This window comes from Anabrus simplex, chromosome X, assembly GCF_040414725.1.
Source record: "Anabrus simplex isolate iqAnaSimp1 chromosome X, ASM4041472v1, whole genome shotgun sequence".
In the NCBI taxonomy this organism is placed as follows: Eukaryota; Metazoa; Arthropoda; class Insecta; order Orthoptera; family Tettigoniidae; genus Anabrus; species Anabrus simplex.
The window spans coordinates 166,146,062-166,163,484 of record NC_090279.1 but is presented as its reverse complement, the minus strand read 5'-3'; the positions used below and the strand labels follow the sequence as shown (position 1 = coordinate 166,163,484).

Sequence of the window (17,423 nt, the reverse complement as noted above, 5' to 3'; positions counted from 1 at the left end):
TGATCACAGATGAGAAGATTTAGTCCCCATCTACTACAAGATGAAAATGTGATGTCCTCTCCAATTTCTTTTCATCCTTGTCGTCTCCTCTTCTCTCCTCTACTTTCTCCATTCCATTTGAGATACGATCGAAATGCCATCTGTAGGATGGAAAGTAACACAAGGTATCCCGCCAGAGTAATGCGAATTTGAGAAGGGACGGTTCGTAGAAGTGGTGGGCGGAAGGGGAGGAAGGGTTGGAATTTATAATTGATTGGCTGAATCCTTTTTTGTCGGCCTCTGTGAGTGGAGGGAATGGTTTTGCGGAAAGTGCAAGTTATACAGATGAGAGAGCAAGCGAAATATATGGTAGAAGAGGCTGGAATTGATGGAACTGAATGAAATAGGCTTTACGAATAATGGCTTTCTGTTCGAAAAAAAGTATTATGGGGAATTGGGCAATTGCAACGCTTCGTCTTATCGATGTTAAGGAGAAAATTACATCTTCTTACGCCAATAAAATGCAACTTACAATCTGTTTTGCGATTTCCTTCACCGGGCGAGTGGGCCGTGCGGTTAGGAGCGCGCACCTGTGAACTTTCATCCGGCAGATAGTAGCTTCGAAGCCCACTGTCGGTAGCCCTGAGATGGTTTTCCGTGGTTTCCTATTTTCACACCAGGAAAATTCTGGGGCTGTACCCTAATAAAGGCCACGGCCGCTTCCTTCCCATACCTAGCCTTTTCCTATCCTATCGTCGCCAAATGACCTGCCTGTATCGGTGTTCGACAAGCAAAAGTTGAATTGGCCTTTTTTCATTTTAGCATTTTTTCTTTTTTTTTTTGTAGAATATAATCACTTCCCTAATCACCGAGCCGAGTGGCTCGGGCGGTTCAAGTGCTTACCTTCTGACCCCAACTTGGCAGGTTCGATTCTTGCTCATTCCGGTGGTATTTAAAGGTTTTCAAATACATCAGCCCCGTGTCGGTAGATTTACTGGCACGTAAAAGAACTCCTGCGGGACAGAATTCTCACATCTCGGCGTGTCCGAAATCTATAAAAGTAGGTAGTTAGCCGGAAGTAAGGTGATTGATTGATTGATTGATTGATTGATTGATTGATTGATTGATTGATTGATTGATTGATTGATTGATTGATTGATTGATTGATTGATTGATTGATTGATTGATTGATTGATTGATTGATTGATTGATTGATTGATTGATTGATTGATTGATTGATTGATTGATTGATTGATTGATTGATTGATTGATTGATTGATTGATTGATTGATTGATTGATTGATTGATTGATTGATTGATTGATTGATTGATTGATTGATTGATTGATTGATTGATTGATTGATTGATTGATTGATTGATTGATTGATTGATTGATTGATTGATTGATTGATTGATTGATTGATTGATTGATTGATTGATTGATTGATTGATTGATTGATTGATTGATTGATTGATTGATTGATTGATTGATTGATTGATTGATTGATTGATTGATTGATTGATTGATTGATTGATTGATTGATTGATTGATTGATTGATTGATTGATTGATTGATTGATTGATTGACATTAATGGGCGACATCCGCTTCTGAGTAGATGATGATGATGATTATTTAACATTTTGAATGCGGTACATTCCTCATATGGTGCAACTCGTTTCCTTTTCCCAAGCAGTGAACACTAGTTCTCAAACTCCCGTTTGGAGCTGTTTCTGACTTTGGTATCACCGTTTCCTTTGTCTATATCCCTGTTATTACGGATATCGAGCTTCTGTGGAAACTCTTAATCTTGCGGTTGTAATTTTTTGTTATGTTAAAATTCTTCAGCTTCTGATAGGAGTTTATTTTCTAAAAGAAAGCTTCCAAATTTGTATTAAATAATCCAAGACCTCTGTACTTTTATCCTCAATAGGAAACACTGCTTGGTGTATCTAAAACCTCCATAAGGTCATTCGTAATTAAAATATCATCAAAATTTGGAAAACGAGCTGTTATCATATTTATTGGAGTGTTCTGGAAATGGTTATATGAAAGTGGGAAAAACAAAGTAATATATCACATAAATACATAACCAAGAACGATGAAACTATAGAATTTCTACTCAAAATCACTCATTGTGCCATTCTATGAAAATAATACATAACAGCAACATGTGTGCAGCCGTGGTTTGATGTCTTAGTTTATCATCTTGCCTAGTGAGTTGACTTGATTGTTGTTGATGTTGTTAAGCTGATCGTCCCCTTCATGTAAGATCTGTTTATGCAAACTGGGCTACAGCATTGACTAACAGAGTATAAACTCAACCAAAAACTAGACAGCTGAGAGTAGTAGCACTGATACACCAAGTTTTGTCACAAAGCTTCAAGAGGATGTTATTCTTTGTCTTGAGTTTTACAGCAGTCTTTCACTAGTGTTCGGATGTTCTTCCAACTGTTACACACAAATACTTGGGATTTCTTTGTGCCATTGGAGGGTGTTATCGAAGCAAACTACAATATTTCTTCTAGCTAGCCTGATGGAATGCAAATATAAAGACACGTATGAATAAAAACCGTGTTAGTCGGATTAATTTCTGACACTGGATCATTTGGACCAAAATTTGTCAAACTGCTAAATGGTTGAAAATAGAACAACTGGATTCAATATACTCCCCCTCAGAGACCAGCCTATCTGAGTAGGTAGAACTTACTGCGAACTACTCGTTATCCATTTATAATGATTAATAAAGCCCGGATTTTTATGCACTAACAGGTTAGACTGCAAACTAATTTGGCTAGTAGGAAGTGTCGGCCACCCGTTCTTCCATAATATAGCGAGAATAACATAAATTATAGGGGTTCTGATGGGCCGTACCCCTAATGTTTATGCAAACACCGTAACATAGTCGTTGTGAAGGTAGACTATATTTGCTACCGGCTTCTGTGAGCTTGCATTCTAACCTATCAATGCATAAACATCCGGGCTCTGAAGATTAAACATTTTAGTTGCTGCACATTCTAATCCAAGGGTAAGGGAGTGGTATTCTTTTCCCACTGGAAGAATGGAAACGATTGAATCATTAATAAGAGAGGTACGTTATGCCGACAATGGACAGAAGGAATTAAAATGAACTGCAATGTCATCCCAGTTCGATCTCTCTCTAGAACGTTCCTTAATACATTCCCTATGCAGAAGATGTGACGTACCTCATGCATTAGCATTAGGGTTCCGTCGTAAGGGAGAGTCGATGAGAAACAATCGGCACAACACAGTTCGCACATTGATTGATGGCAGCCTCCGAAAACAACAATTGGAGATCTATGAAAAAGTAGGATGTCTTTCCACAAATGGATCCCCAGGACAAGCTGATATTGTTGTCTTCGACCGGGAGAAAGTTACAGGTATGGCGATTGATTCCACTATAATATTCGAGGAAAATGAACAGCAGCCTCGATGAGTGTGTGATGAGAAAAAGACCACATATGAACTATGCACTGAGGATCTTGGAAGGAAGTTTGAGATTACAAAATAGGAAGTCCTTGGCCTTATGATTGGCACTAGAGGGACAATTCCTAAGGAGACGCTGAACTTCTTAAGAATAAACAAAATCCCGGACTACATTATCCAGACCATAGAAGACTCTGTGTTGAAAGTTCATTGGCGACTGTTAGACACCATTTGTTTTGAAATCCTAAGCACGGGATTTTTTACAATAAAATCTGCAAGAGAAAATCTGCCTGATGGTTGGCAATTTTAATCTTGAGTTATAACTCAAGCCCCTCTTACAATCAAATATCAGATAAAAGAAATATTGTTCGTGTGAACTGATTAGGAGGCCGACCTTTCGATTCCGTAATAGGGGCGGCTAACGGGTGGATTATATCTGTCTCTGTTTAATTTAATATTTTTGTTTAATTTAATATTTTAATATTATAAAATGTATTTAGTATATTCATCAACTTGTATTTTGTTATAATTAGACGCTACATAAAGGGGCTTTTCAGCCTCAGTGGCATGTATAATCATTATCAATTCAATTCAATTCAATTCAATTCTTGTACATTACAATGCTTATTGAATAAAATATGGATGTCCTGGCTTTTGCAGACGATGTTGCAATTCTAGGATCGTCCGTAGAAGCAGCTGAGGAACTTCATCGTCAGGCAGGAAAAATAAGTCTCAGTGTCTCAATTGGTAAAGCAAAATGTACGGCCAATATTAAGAACACTCAGTCTAAGATAAAAGATCGAATTTTTCTAATATTCAGGATAGTAGCTGTGAGCTTGAATATGTCAGCAGTAGAAGTCAAACAGGGACAAGAAAATTAAAGACAGAAGCAAAATAATTCTTTACCATCAAAGCATACCACAAACTTAGTTGAACAATCCGTTACCCAGAGACCATGAACCAAAATAAATGTTGGTACGGTAGTAAAATTTCTAATCTACAATAAAGATGACAAGTTTTTCATAATGAACATAACTTACACATTTATTTATTTTAAAGAAAAAAGAATAAAGCCATCACTATCAGGGAAGCGTCCAAAATTAAAACCACCCAAACTGGGTTACAAATAAATTTAGGAAGGAAAAACTTAACGTGCCGTCCGGACGAAAAATAAAATTACCTGATACATTTTGTATAACTTCAAACCAATCCAACTACGTGTGAAATATTAACATGTTTTATGCATTGCGTCTTCAATAAGTATTTCTTTTCACAACATTCCTTTAACTTATAAATATTTTCATTACACCGAAAACACTAGGCTAAACACCACGGAGATTTCACACGGCCCCCAGTACATGCAACACGGATGAGAAAATAGCAGACATAAACCGGCAGAAAGCCAGAAAAATATAAGGATCAATAAAAGGGGAAAACATAAAATGACATAAAGTATGGAAAACAAATGAAAAATCCCCAAGAAAATTCACATGCATAATTAAGAGAAGCCGAACGCCACCAAACAACAACAAACACAATCACAACCGTGACCAGTTGCCATGGTAACAAACACGCCAAGAGTCCTTGGCAACCCCCGAAAATATGAACCCAAATAACACACAGGTCCAACGAAAAAACGAAGGGAAAGGGAAAGATTACCAAAACACAGTCAAAATTAAATGAGCAGAAACAGGGGTAAACAAGAAATTAAAACGAATAAGGAGACTGGTACCCAAGTGAAATCTCGCGTAGTTTAAAGATTATACACAGAGATTTTTCATAATTACTCATTAGTATAATCAAATAAATTGGTTTTTAATTAATTACACTTCCTTTTCACCAAACGGATCCCATGTATAATTTGATACAGTTTGGAAACCCAATTCAGAAAAAAACCTAAGGTAACCTAAAACAAAACTGGACGACATAATAAATCCAAGACCGACGACGATACTCAAGATGAAAGAATTTCACTCATAATTCTTCACGCAGCAGGAAGCAGATCCAAGACAGAAATGAAGAAAAGACTTACTTGCTTTGTTGGAGTTGGAGAAGTGTACTACTATCCGTTACTCACATAACTGAGATATACTTGAAGTTATAAATTCATAATAAAAGGAAGACGTTCCCAAAGTTGATAGATCAGCAGTAAGGACAAGTCCTTATGTAGAAACACTGTTATCCTTTATCTATGTGGTGGATCGGAAAACGACCCAGGAGAGGGAACGAAACACGTCTTGCCTCCATCGTACTCCAAGGATTACTCATGGCGGACCACACCGATAATGAGCATGGCCCACCGCACGGAGAGAGAGAAATTCAGAGACTCGCTCTCAATAAGAAACTACAACATACGGCGCGGAATCGTACCAGACCAAGATAATAAGGGTTCAGAGAGAAAACGTTAAGGTAAAATAATTTCATGGTGACAATGACCGAGATGGTAGCAAATAAATTGGGCAAGGCCACATAGAAAGTACTTGTAAAATACAAGACCGAAATAATTCTGAATGACACAATTTTAGAAAAAACACAAATGCAGTATTCGAAATATAGTTGGGGAGAGCTAATATTCGTCACCAACGTCACAGCCTCCCCCCAAAAAACCACACATAATGCTCTCACCATACAGTGATCAAACGAACAAGAAATTTTTGTAGTACCAATCACACGAGAGAAAGATCACTGAAACATTTTTTTTATACCACACTTGCAAGATGCATAATATTCCACCATTCTCATATTACTTAGACAGTTTACAATGTAAAATAAGATCAAATGTTCAGCATACTTGTAGCCAAAATATAAGTTCATAATTTACATTAGCTCTCCATTTTTTTTTAACTTTTCACACATCAATATCTTTTTCCTTTCGAATAGAGTTCCTTTAAGAAAGTTCTTCAATACACATCCTTGTAGTTCCAGTTTTTTTGTTATACCAAATGAAAGTTCATTTTCATTTTAAAGTTCAGTAGTTTTGAATTACTTAGTTACACTAAATTGTTAACCATAGCCAACCAAAAGAGTATAATCACCAGCTAGGCATTCGAAAGTTCTTACATATTGTTAGAAGGATCACGCCTTTTTAATTTATCATCACACGGTTCCTGCACATACCTTGAAGATCAGCACCAACAGTTTATATCTAGATTCTTTTTTAATAAAGTTCTTGTCGATATGCGTCCGTTTTAAGACTTCATGATTACCATCATAATATTAATCCTATCTATCGGGTTTCCATGGTAAAAGAGCGCAATATCTTGTTTCATGGCAGAACAATTAGGATTTAAAAAGATAAAGGAAACGCAAAGGCGCAAGGGAGGGCAAAGGAGACGCAATTGGTGAATGAACTACAGAATAACCAAATTCAAAATTTAGATCAACACTGATTATTACACTTGATTGAGTCAGGGCCCAAGTGTACCACTCAAAACACAGAGAACACCAGAAGCCCACACTTCAGGGAGAAATCAATAGAGTAAGTACAAGTAGCACAAGGAGTACCCATAATACAGCAATGGAACAAGGAACGTTACATATCATCAAGTCAAACGGGACTCAATAATTCATCACTCGGGTCGGTAGCGACCCAATACCCAGGTTTAGGATCACCACTAAACAATAACTCGCAATCAAGAGCATCAATCACAACTTAAGATACCACAAACACAGTACCAAAATGACAACATCCCACGGTAGGCCTAACCAGATACTCAGAATGCAACGACCAAGATTACAGGCACCATAAAAACAGTACAGCATCTTACAACAACCGGATAAACGTAAGTTAATATGACATAGATCAAGGGAAATATTTCCCGGAGAAGAAGTTATTACACAGATAAAATCCAAGAAAGCAGGGTCAAATTCAAAGCTTAGAACTTAGCAGATACCGGATTACAATACGGAGAGGAAACAATCTTTAACAATTTCCAAAATACACTGGCAAGAGCGTCAAGTAAATTTTTCACGAACACAGGTTCAACTTCCCACATCAGAATACATCACCTAGTTGAATAAGAATAAGGACAAGCTACCAATAGGCCATTAATAAATTATACTTCAAGGTACCAGAGATAGGGTATTAAATATGAAAAATCCAAGGCTTAAAAGATAAACAAATTCATAGCAAGGGAAGAGTAGGCACGATCGGTTGGAGACCTCTAGTACTATTAGGTGTAGGGGGCGCAATCAGGTTTGTCATCAACAACAGATCAACCAACTAACACCAAGCGAACAGACACTTCATTAGACACTAATAAGCGACATGGAATTAACAGGACAGAAATAGGGACAGAAGAATCACAGGAGGGAACACAATCTGGAATCAGGTAACTAACCTACTGCATGGAAACAATCACAATTCATTCCACAAAGGGACACCCAATCAAATTAAAAGGAAATTTAAAACCTCAGATCAGAAGACCCCAAAAGGAAAATAACGAGCACTGACCAACACAGCGTACACTACCGGTTACCCAATAGGGTCTCAGCATTACCTGGTCTACAAATACGTGACTTTCCGATCACACTGTCGCTATACAGCCAACAGGTACCTCCCCCTATCTCCCAGGGGAGCAGGCGAATAAAACATAAGTGGCGGAATACGAGGCAAGTCCATGGAAAATGCTCACAGAAGCATGAAGAAGGCAGTTCTCAACTAATAGACCCCATAATCTATTAGCAGGAAGAATCCAGTACCGACTAAGAAAATCCTAATCCGTCCCATACCAGAGTAGCAAACCCATAGCACGGTAAGATGACAAACACCAATGTCAACAGACACAAGAAGATCCACTGAGAGAAAAGGTACCAAAGAGTGGCAGATAAAATTAAAATGAGCTTTACAGGAGAAAATATTAAACACTAAGACGACATCGGATCAATTAGGAAATGCATGAAGACAGGAAAGAAGAAACCCGGACATACTAAACAGACACCTTTCTTATAACAACAAGCTAATTCCGAGAGTAGTAGTTTCATGTATGAAGAAATAGCCATATCCACAGAACACGGAGGTAAATCAAAGACAGACACGAACCCTGCCCATACCAAGGTGCCAACATCACCAAATAATACAACACAACAAATAACCCAACCATGATAAACCACACCGGACATGCGTCAGCCCCACAAAGGGATTAAAGGAACACAAACCATTATCAACAACATGCCGTGAAGTCACCATGCCACCCCAGAATAATTCCCCAAAAACAATCCACGGTACCGTCACAACACAACCACCTTACATATGTCCAAAGCCAACCCAATCAAGGTTCAAAAGGGCATATACCACCCCTCAGGCAGAGGATCATCAACAACACAACACAAGACCCAACAAGCAGATATGGTAGGGAATACTTGAAGCCACAACTCAAAGGAATTAGATAAATACCAATAGGTTAACAAATTTCTTGACAACACATATTCTAGGCATATAATTACCATGGCAGTGCACAATACCAACAATGCAGAGAATTAACAGGCATAAGGAACACCAAATTACCAAGTAACGTTTACACCAGGATGAAAACCAAAGCAGTAGTTCAGAAAAGATCAGTTAGTTTAATTAATACACAGCAAGACAAGTTACGAGTAGGAAAACTTGAAGTGGCCCAGACACCAGATAAATATCCTTCAACTAGTTGATAGGTTACACGAGGAAGATGGTTCACGACACACCAGAAATAGTTAAACACGTCCGACCAATAATCAGGAAGGGAAGAACCAGTTAAAACTATATAAGCTCAGGCACAAGGCCATCTAGTTATTCCAACCTAATACCGGCCAACATGGCCCAACCATAACTGATAACTGCCTCACAAACAGTTGACAGAAAAGATAACTCCAACCACAAACCAAGACCAGGCATACATACACATTCACGGATGGGATGATGAAATGAAAAGACACTCATACTGACAACACACAGCACTCAGCCAAAGCACAACCACACAGAAGCTCGGTAATGATAGAGGCACATCATAAAGGTAGTTTCAATATACCAAATTCCACACAAGGATGAGAACAAGTTACTAAAAATTGGTGAAATAACCCAGTCAGGATCATACAAGGATGGATATATAACGGCACACTGCAAGTTCACTACACTACAGAAAGGTAGTAACTTAAATCAAAATTGAAGAAATAATAATAGTCAAGTAAGGTTAAACAATTTCCAAATTAAAAACTAACTAAAGAGCACAGAAGCATCACAGGCTAGATTAATTTTAAGATACCATGATGTTCCCCACTAGATTATCAGCTACTGACAGCAAAGAACGGTTACTGGCATGGAAACGACAGAGGTTAGCCATAAGTTAGTAAGGGCAAATAAATATATCCACACAGCACCAATTAAATGGAAGGCACATACAACCATCAACGCCAAAATACCAGGTCTTAGTTCACAACAATGATAGGGCATAACACATCACCGTATACTTCAGCACATAACCGTTTACACATATAATTAGCCATAATTGGACATGCCTAGAGGTTAGGTTAACTTATCGGTATCACACACCAGAGCTAACGCAGTTGAAAATATAATTTAGAAGAAGATAAATTAACAATTAGCATGTACACCACCGAAGCACAATACCAGAAATATGATAGTAATGATAAATAACAACATTAAGTCTGGGAGCCAAAAGCAAAGCCAGAACCAATAACACAATAAAATGCTCCCAGGTGATACACTATCACTCACCAACAAGCAACCAAGTAAACTCCACTTAAAAGTAAAGATCAGAAAAGCTCTTCCAGATAAAACCAAATTAATCCACACCGAAATCGCAACCACAGTACGCAGGAAGGGAGTAAAAATACAAGGTTGACAGCCAGTACACATAATACAGCACATGTAGCCAACGGTAGTACACATGTAACCCTGAGTCAACCAAGTCATACTCAACTACAAGTTGTTCAATAATTACAACTTCCACCAACACAGGATAAATAATTAAATGCAATCACTCACCAAATCCGACGAAAATAAGGAAGAAAATTTACAGGTCACCTCAAAACATCCAAGCAGAGAGGCTGCGAGCACCACACAGTTACCAGAAGGGTTCCAAAATCATAATCAGCACATTGGATAATCATACAGCTCAGTAAAAATACAGATGAAATGAAACAGGGGACTCCAAATGGCAGATACATGAAACAAACAAATAAGATATTAGACAAGATCACTGCACTCTTTTTTACAATTTTATATCACATTATTTGTTTTGTTTTTGCCTCAGATAGTCTTTCAACAACATAATACCGTACCATTAAAATAAAACTAAGGAAGGGTGCAATCAACCTACAGTAGATAAGAGCAGTCGGCACACAAAATAATAAACTATCAGCACAGACAGTTGGGTCTGTTGGGGGTAACAGACCAGATTACAAAAGTGAGGATGCAACAAACCTACATTAATCCCACAACACCCAAATAAAATAACCACAGAGCTGCTACCAATTAACTCTACCGCCTTACCGACTGTCAGCAGTAGAAGTCAAACAGGGACAAGAAAATTAAAGACAGAAGCAAAATAATTCTTTACCATCAAAGCATACCACAACCTTAGTTGAACAATCCGTTACCCAGAGACCATGAACCAAAATAAATGTTGGTACGGTAGTAAAATTTCTAATCTACAATAAAGATGACAAGTTTTTCATAATGAACATAACTTACACATTTATTTATTTTAAAGAAAAAAGAATAAAGCCATCACTATCAGGGAAGCGTCCAAAATTAAAACCACCCAAACTGGGTTACAAATAAATTTAGGAAGGAAAAACTTAACGTGCCGTCCGGACGAAAAATAAAATTACCTGATACATTTTGTATAACTTCAAACCAATCCAACTACGTGTGAAATATTAACATGTTTTATGCATTGCGTCTTCAATAAGTATTTCTTTTCACAACATTCCTTTAACTTATAAATATTTTCATTACACCGAAAACACTAGGCTAAACACCACGGAGATTTCACACGGCCCCCAGTACATGCAACACGGATGAGAAAATAGCAGACATAAACCGGCAGAAAGCCAGAAAAATATAAGGATCAATAAAAGGGGAAAACATAAAATGACATAAAGTATGGAAAACAAATGAAAAATCCCCAAGAAAATTCACATGCATAATTAAGAGAAGCCGAACGCCACCAAACAACAACAAACACAATCACAACCGTGACCAGTTGCCATGGTAACAAACACGCCAAGAGTCCTTGGCAACCCCCGAAAATATGAACCCAAATAACACACAGGTCCAACGAAAAAACGAAGGGAAAGGGAAAGATTACCAAAACACAGTCAAAATTAAATGAGCAGAAACAGGGGTAAACAAGAAATTAAAACGAATAAGGAGACTGGTACCCAAGTGAAATCTCGCGTAGTTTAAAGATTATACACAGAGATTTTTCATAATTACTCATTAGTATAATCAAATAAATTGGTTTTTAATTAATTACACTTCCTTTTCACCAAACGGATCCCATGTATAATTTGATACAGTTTGGAAACCCAATTCAGAAAAAAACCTAAGGTAACCTAAAACAAAACTGGACGACATAATAAATCCAAGACCGACGACGATACTCAAGATGAAAGAATTTCACTCATAATTCTTCACGCAGCAGGAAGCAGATCCAAGACAGAAATGAAGAAAAGACTTACTTGCTTTGTTGGAGTTGGAGAAGTGTACTACTATCCGTTACTCACATAACTGAGATATACTTGAAGTTATAAATTCATAATAAAAGGAAGACGTTCCCAAAGTTGATAGATCAGCAGTAAGGACAAGTCCTTATGTAGAAACACTGTTATCCTTTATCTATGTGGTGGATCGGAAAACGACCCAGGAGAGGGAACGAAACACGTCTTGCCTCCATCGTACTCCAAGGATTACTCATGGCGGACCACACCGATAATGAGCATGGCCCACCGCACGGAGAGAGAGAAATTCAGAGACTCGCTCTCAATAAGAAACTACAACATACGGCGCGGAATCGTACCAGACCAAGATAATAAGGGTTCAGAGAGAAAACGTTAAGGTAAAATAATTTCATGGTGACAATGACCGAGATGGTAGCAAATAAATTGGGCAAGGCCACATAGAAAGTACTTGTAAAATACAAGACCGAAATAATTCTGAATGACACAATTTTAGAAAAAACACAAATGCAGTATTCGAAATATAGTTGGGGAGAGCTAATATTCGTCACCAACGTCACAGAGATAGTGTGTTCGAACCCTACTGTCGGCAAGATTTAAAGATGGTTTTCCGTGGTTGCCCATTTTCACACCATGAAAATGATGGGGCTGTATCTTAATTAAGGCCACGGCCGTTTCTTTGCCCCCTCCTAGCCCCTTCTAATCCCATAATCACCGTAAGACCTATCTGTGTCGGTGATACGTAAAGAAAATAATAATAATAATAATAATAATAATAATAATAATAATAATAATAATAATAATAATAATAAAACATTCTAACAACACTCTCCAATCTCATTTCATTTCATCTGTCAGTCATTTATCATTGCCCCAGAGGAGTGCGAAAGGCTATGTCAGCCGGCACAATTAATATCCTACCCGCTAGATGGGGTTTCATTCATTCCTGACCCGGTAGCATGATTGGAAACAGGCTGTGGATTTTCATAGTAATAATATTTCTTTCTGGAGCGTGACAATTTGGATCGAGGATATAGCTGGGGAGGAGGGCCAGTACGTCGCCCAGGCGGCCTCACCTGCTATGCTGAACAGGGACCTTGTGGGAGGATGGGGAGAGAGAAGAAAATGGCCGTAGCCATAAGTTAAATACCGTGAGGAAAAGTGAGAAAACACAGAAAACCACTTCGAGGATGGCTGAGGGGGTCATCGTTCCCTCTCTACTCAGTTGACTTCCCGAGGCTGAGTAGACACCGTTCAAGCCCTCGTACCACTTTTCAAATTTCGTGACAGAGTCGGGGTGGCAGCTAATTACACTAACCACTACACCACAGAGGCGGACAACAATAATAATATTAATAATAATAGTGTTATTTGCTTTAAGTCCCACTAACTACTTTATCGGTTTTCGGAGTCGCTGTGGTGCCGGAATTTAGCCCCGCAGGAGTTCTTTCACGTGCCAGTAAAACTACGGATACGGAGCTGACGTATTTGAGCACGTCCAAATACCACCTCACTGAGCCAGGATTGAACCTGCCAAGTTGGGGTCAGAAGGCCAACGCCACAACTGACTGAGCCACTCAGACCGACGTAGGATTTTCATTTTAAAATAATGTAATTGCATGGTTAACTGATACTTACTAAAATTTTATGTACACCCTTTAGGTGGCCCGCGCCTCCCCCTTCGGGAGGAGAATGAAAAATGTCTAGTAGTAATAATAGCATGGTCGAACAAAAAATCAGTTTCTCATGATTAAGTATCGACATTTCACATCGATGTATATAAATTCAAATGTGTACACTGAGAGTCGAATTTTAATGTGGATTTTAATAACAGTAACGTAGGAATACAAGTACGGCAGAGGACAGAAGTAGCCAATTGTGGCCAGAAATACAACATGACGCTGCAGGAAAATGAAATAATAATAAAAGGACGAGATTGTTGTCATGGAAAAGACAAAAGAAGGACGCATTGACGAGACAAAACAAATGCGAATGGCACTCTATGTACAAAAGCGCAGGGAGAAGAAAAAACAATGACTAGCTCTCTTTGCCTCTGGAACAAAACACGGAGGAAAAAAAAGAGGGCAATCTTTTCCCGAAGTTCGATGTTATATGCTTTTATTACCACTGACTTTGTGCGTTGAGGGATATTTATTATTCATAGAGGAGGAAATTCTGCAAGAAAGTAGACGATGGTTACAACCCAAAAATGGTAGACAGAATTATACATAAAAAAGGAAGTAAAGAAAATAATGAAAACAAGAAAATCTTTGATTGCAGTCATTATGTACAGGAACTTTCACACATTTCGGAAATGAAATTTCGAAAATTGCAAATATCTTAAAGATATTTAAGTTCAAAAACAGCTGTTAGAACTAAAAACAAAATATCATATATAATTCAATTACTGTCAACAAAAAGGATGTTTATACCAATTCTGGAGTTCAGTTATAACTACTGTAAAATGAAATGGCGTATGGCTTTTAGTGCCGGGAGTGTCCCAGGACATGTTTGGCTCTCCATGTGCAGGTCTTTTGATTTGACACCCGTAGGCGACCTGCGCGTCATGATGAGGATGAAAATATGTTGAAGCCCCAGTGCTAGCGAAATTAAACAATGATGGTTACAATTCCTGACCCTGCCGGGAATCGAATCCGGGAACCCTGTCACCAAAGGCCAGCACGCTAACCATTTAGCCATGGAACCTGACACGGTAAAATGATTTACATAGGAAGGACTGGATGGACACGAAAGGAACGATACCAAGAACATTTTAAGGCTATAAAATACAACAGGTATTCAGCCTTAGCAGAACATGTTTATAATGATAATTTTCAAGGCATTGAGAAAGACATTGAAGTAATTTTTTAAAGGAAATTATGGTATAGAGTGAAAATATTGCAATATTTATGGCACGTAAAAATAACCTGATGAGATTTTAATGAAATCGCTGCTAGAAACATAGTGTTTAAAACCTTGAGACCACGCAATGTCATGTGCCACTAGCACACTCCGTGTTCAGAACCTTCCTAACAACTTTAAGGGAATGTCCGGCCAGCCTGCCTAATGGCTTACGTCCAGCGTTCACGTTCACACACCCTCTGCCATTCGTTTATTCTTCAATTTTTTAAAAGTTTATTTCATCTGGGCTCCATTTTATCTTGACGACTGCCAGACTGAGTGCCTCAGAGAGTTGAGACGCTGTCCTTCTGACCCCAACCTGGCAGGTTGGATCCTGGCTCAGTCCGGTGGTATTTGAAGTGCCCAAATACGACAGCCTCGTGTCGGTAGGTTTACTGGCACGTAAAAGAACTCCTGCGGGACTAAACTCCGGTACTTCGGTGTCCCCGAAAACCGTCAAAGTAGCTAGTGGGTCGTAAAGCAAATAACACTATTATTATTAATATTATTATTAATGTTCACCTCTATGGTGTAGTGGTTAGTGAGATTAGCTGACACCCCCGGTGGCCCGGGTTCGATTGCCGGCCAGGTCAGCTATTTTTACCTGGATCTGAGTGCTGGTTTGTGGTCCACTCAGCCTACCTGATTACCATTGAGGAGCTATCTGACGGTGAGATAGCGGCCCCGGTCTAGAAAAGCGAAAATAACATACGAGAGATTTCGTCGTGCTGACCACACGACACTTCATAATCTCCAGGCCTTCGGGCTGAGCAGCGGTCGCTTCTGTAGGTCAAGGCCTTTAGGTCTGTAACGCCTGGGATTTATTTACTTTTTGTACTTGGTCTGTGGACCATGTTTGACAATCTTTGCAGTATTTTTAGCCGTCTCTGCCTTCACCCTCCATCAGCATCCTTTCATTCCTTCTCCTAATTCCTTCTTCTGTATAGGATCTTTCTTTTCTCGCTAGCATTTCCCCAGTTTCCTTGAAACCGCGGAACTTTTCGAAAAGTTAACTAAATCGATTTCTGTCCATCTTATAATCTTCCCTAACTCCCATCTTAGTCAACTCTAACCTCACTTCTCAAAACCATTCCAGTTCAGTCTACCTCTTCGTAAAGAATTCAAAGATTCTCTTCTTTAGTCTATTATTGTCCATCCTCAACAAGTGTCCTGTCCTCTCTTCTTCATCAATTCAACCCTTCCTTCTGTTCTCTGATACAATTCTGTGTTAGATTTCAGTCTCCTCGTTCCTTTTTTTACATTTGTACCTACACTTATTCTTACCATGGCGGAAATGAAAGTAATAATAATAATAATAATAATAATAATAATAATAATAATAATAATAATAATAATAATACCGAGCTCGATAGCTGCAGTCGCTTAAGTGCGGCCAGTATCCAGTATTCGGGAGATAGTAGGTTCGAACCCCACTGTCGGCAGCCCTGAAAATGGTTTTCCGGGGTTTCCCATTTTCACACCAGGCAACTGCTGGGGTTGTACCTTAATTAAGGCCACGGCCACTTCCTTCCCACTTCTAGCCCTTTCCTGTACCATCGTCGCCATAAGACCTATCTGTGTCGGTGCGACGTAAAGCAACTAGCGAAAATAATAATAATAATAATAATAATAATAATAATAATAATAATAATAATAATAATAATAATAGTCAACATAAGAAAAGGGGCTGTTTTCAGATAGAGATTATTTGCAGTCGATATGTATTGAACAATGGAAGGCATAATGATTTACAATAACAATAAAAATTTCATGTGGCTATTTCTAGCCGGGTGCAGCCCTTGTAAGGCAGACCCTCCGATGAGGATGGGTGACATCTGCCATGTGCAGGTAACTGCGTGTTATTGTGGTGGTGGATAGTGTTATGAGTGGTGTGTGATGTACAGGGATGTTGGGGACAGTACAAACACTCAAACCCCCGAGCCACTGGAATTAACCAATTAAGGTCAAAATCCTCGACCAGGTTGGGAATCGAACTCGGGACCCTATGAACCGAAAGCCAGTATGCTGACCATTCAGCCAACGAGTCGCACAGTGATTTGCAATGCAAACTATTATGTTTTATATAATTTGTTTAAATAATTGAAAAGTGAATGTCAGAACCTCATTCATCAAATTTCCTAAAGTGCCATTTTCCCTTAAAATATTTCTTTCGGAAGAAAATATTCGAATAAACATATGCTATACTATGTTACAGTCCCCCATGAACCTAATCATCAATATATTAATTGTCTTAGTGTTTAGAAACGACTTAAAATGACGATAACAATGAACATCTGATCCCTGTAGCTTAAAAAATATAATGAATCACTAGTGGCTGTGTTCAACAAAATTTGTATGACCAACACAAAGCCTTTCTTGCTTCTTCAGCAGAGTTTGAAAGGAAAGTGGAAGAAAATA

At 38.5% G+C, this 17,423-nt stretch overlaps 1 protein-coding gene across 1 annotated transcript in view; it reads left to right on the top strand.

Annotated features, from left to right (window-relative positions):
* Nucleotides 1–17,423, top strand: part of LOC136886748 (uncharacterized) — a 595,319-nt gene that overhangs the window by 181,765 nt on the left and 396,131 nt on the right. The gene's annotated exons all lie outside the window — the stretch shown is intronic.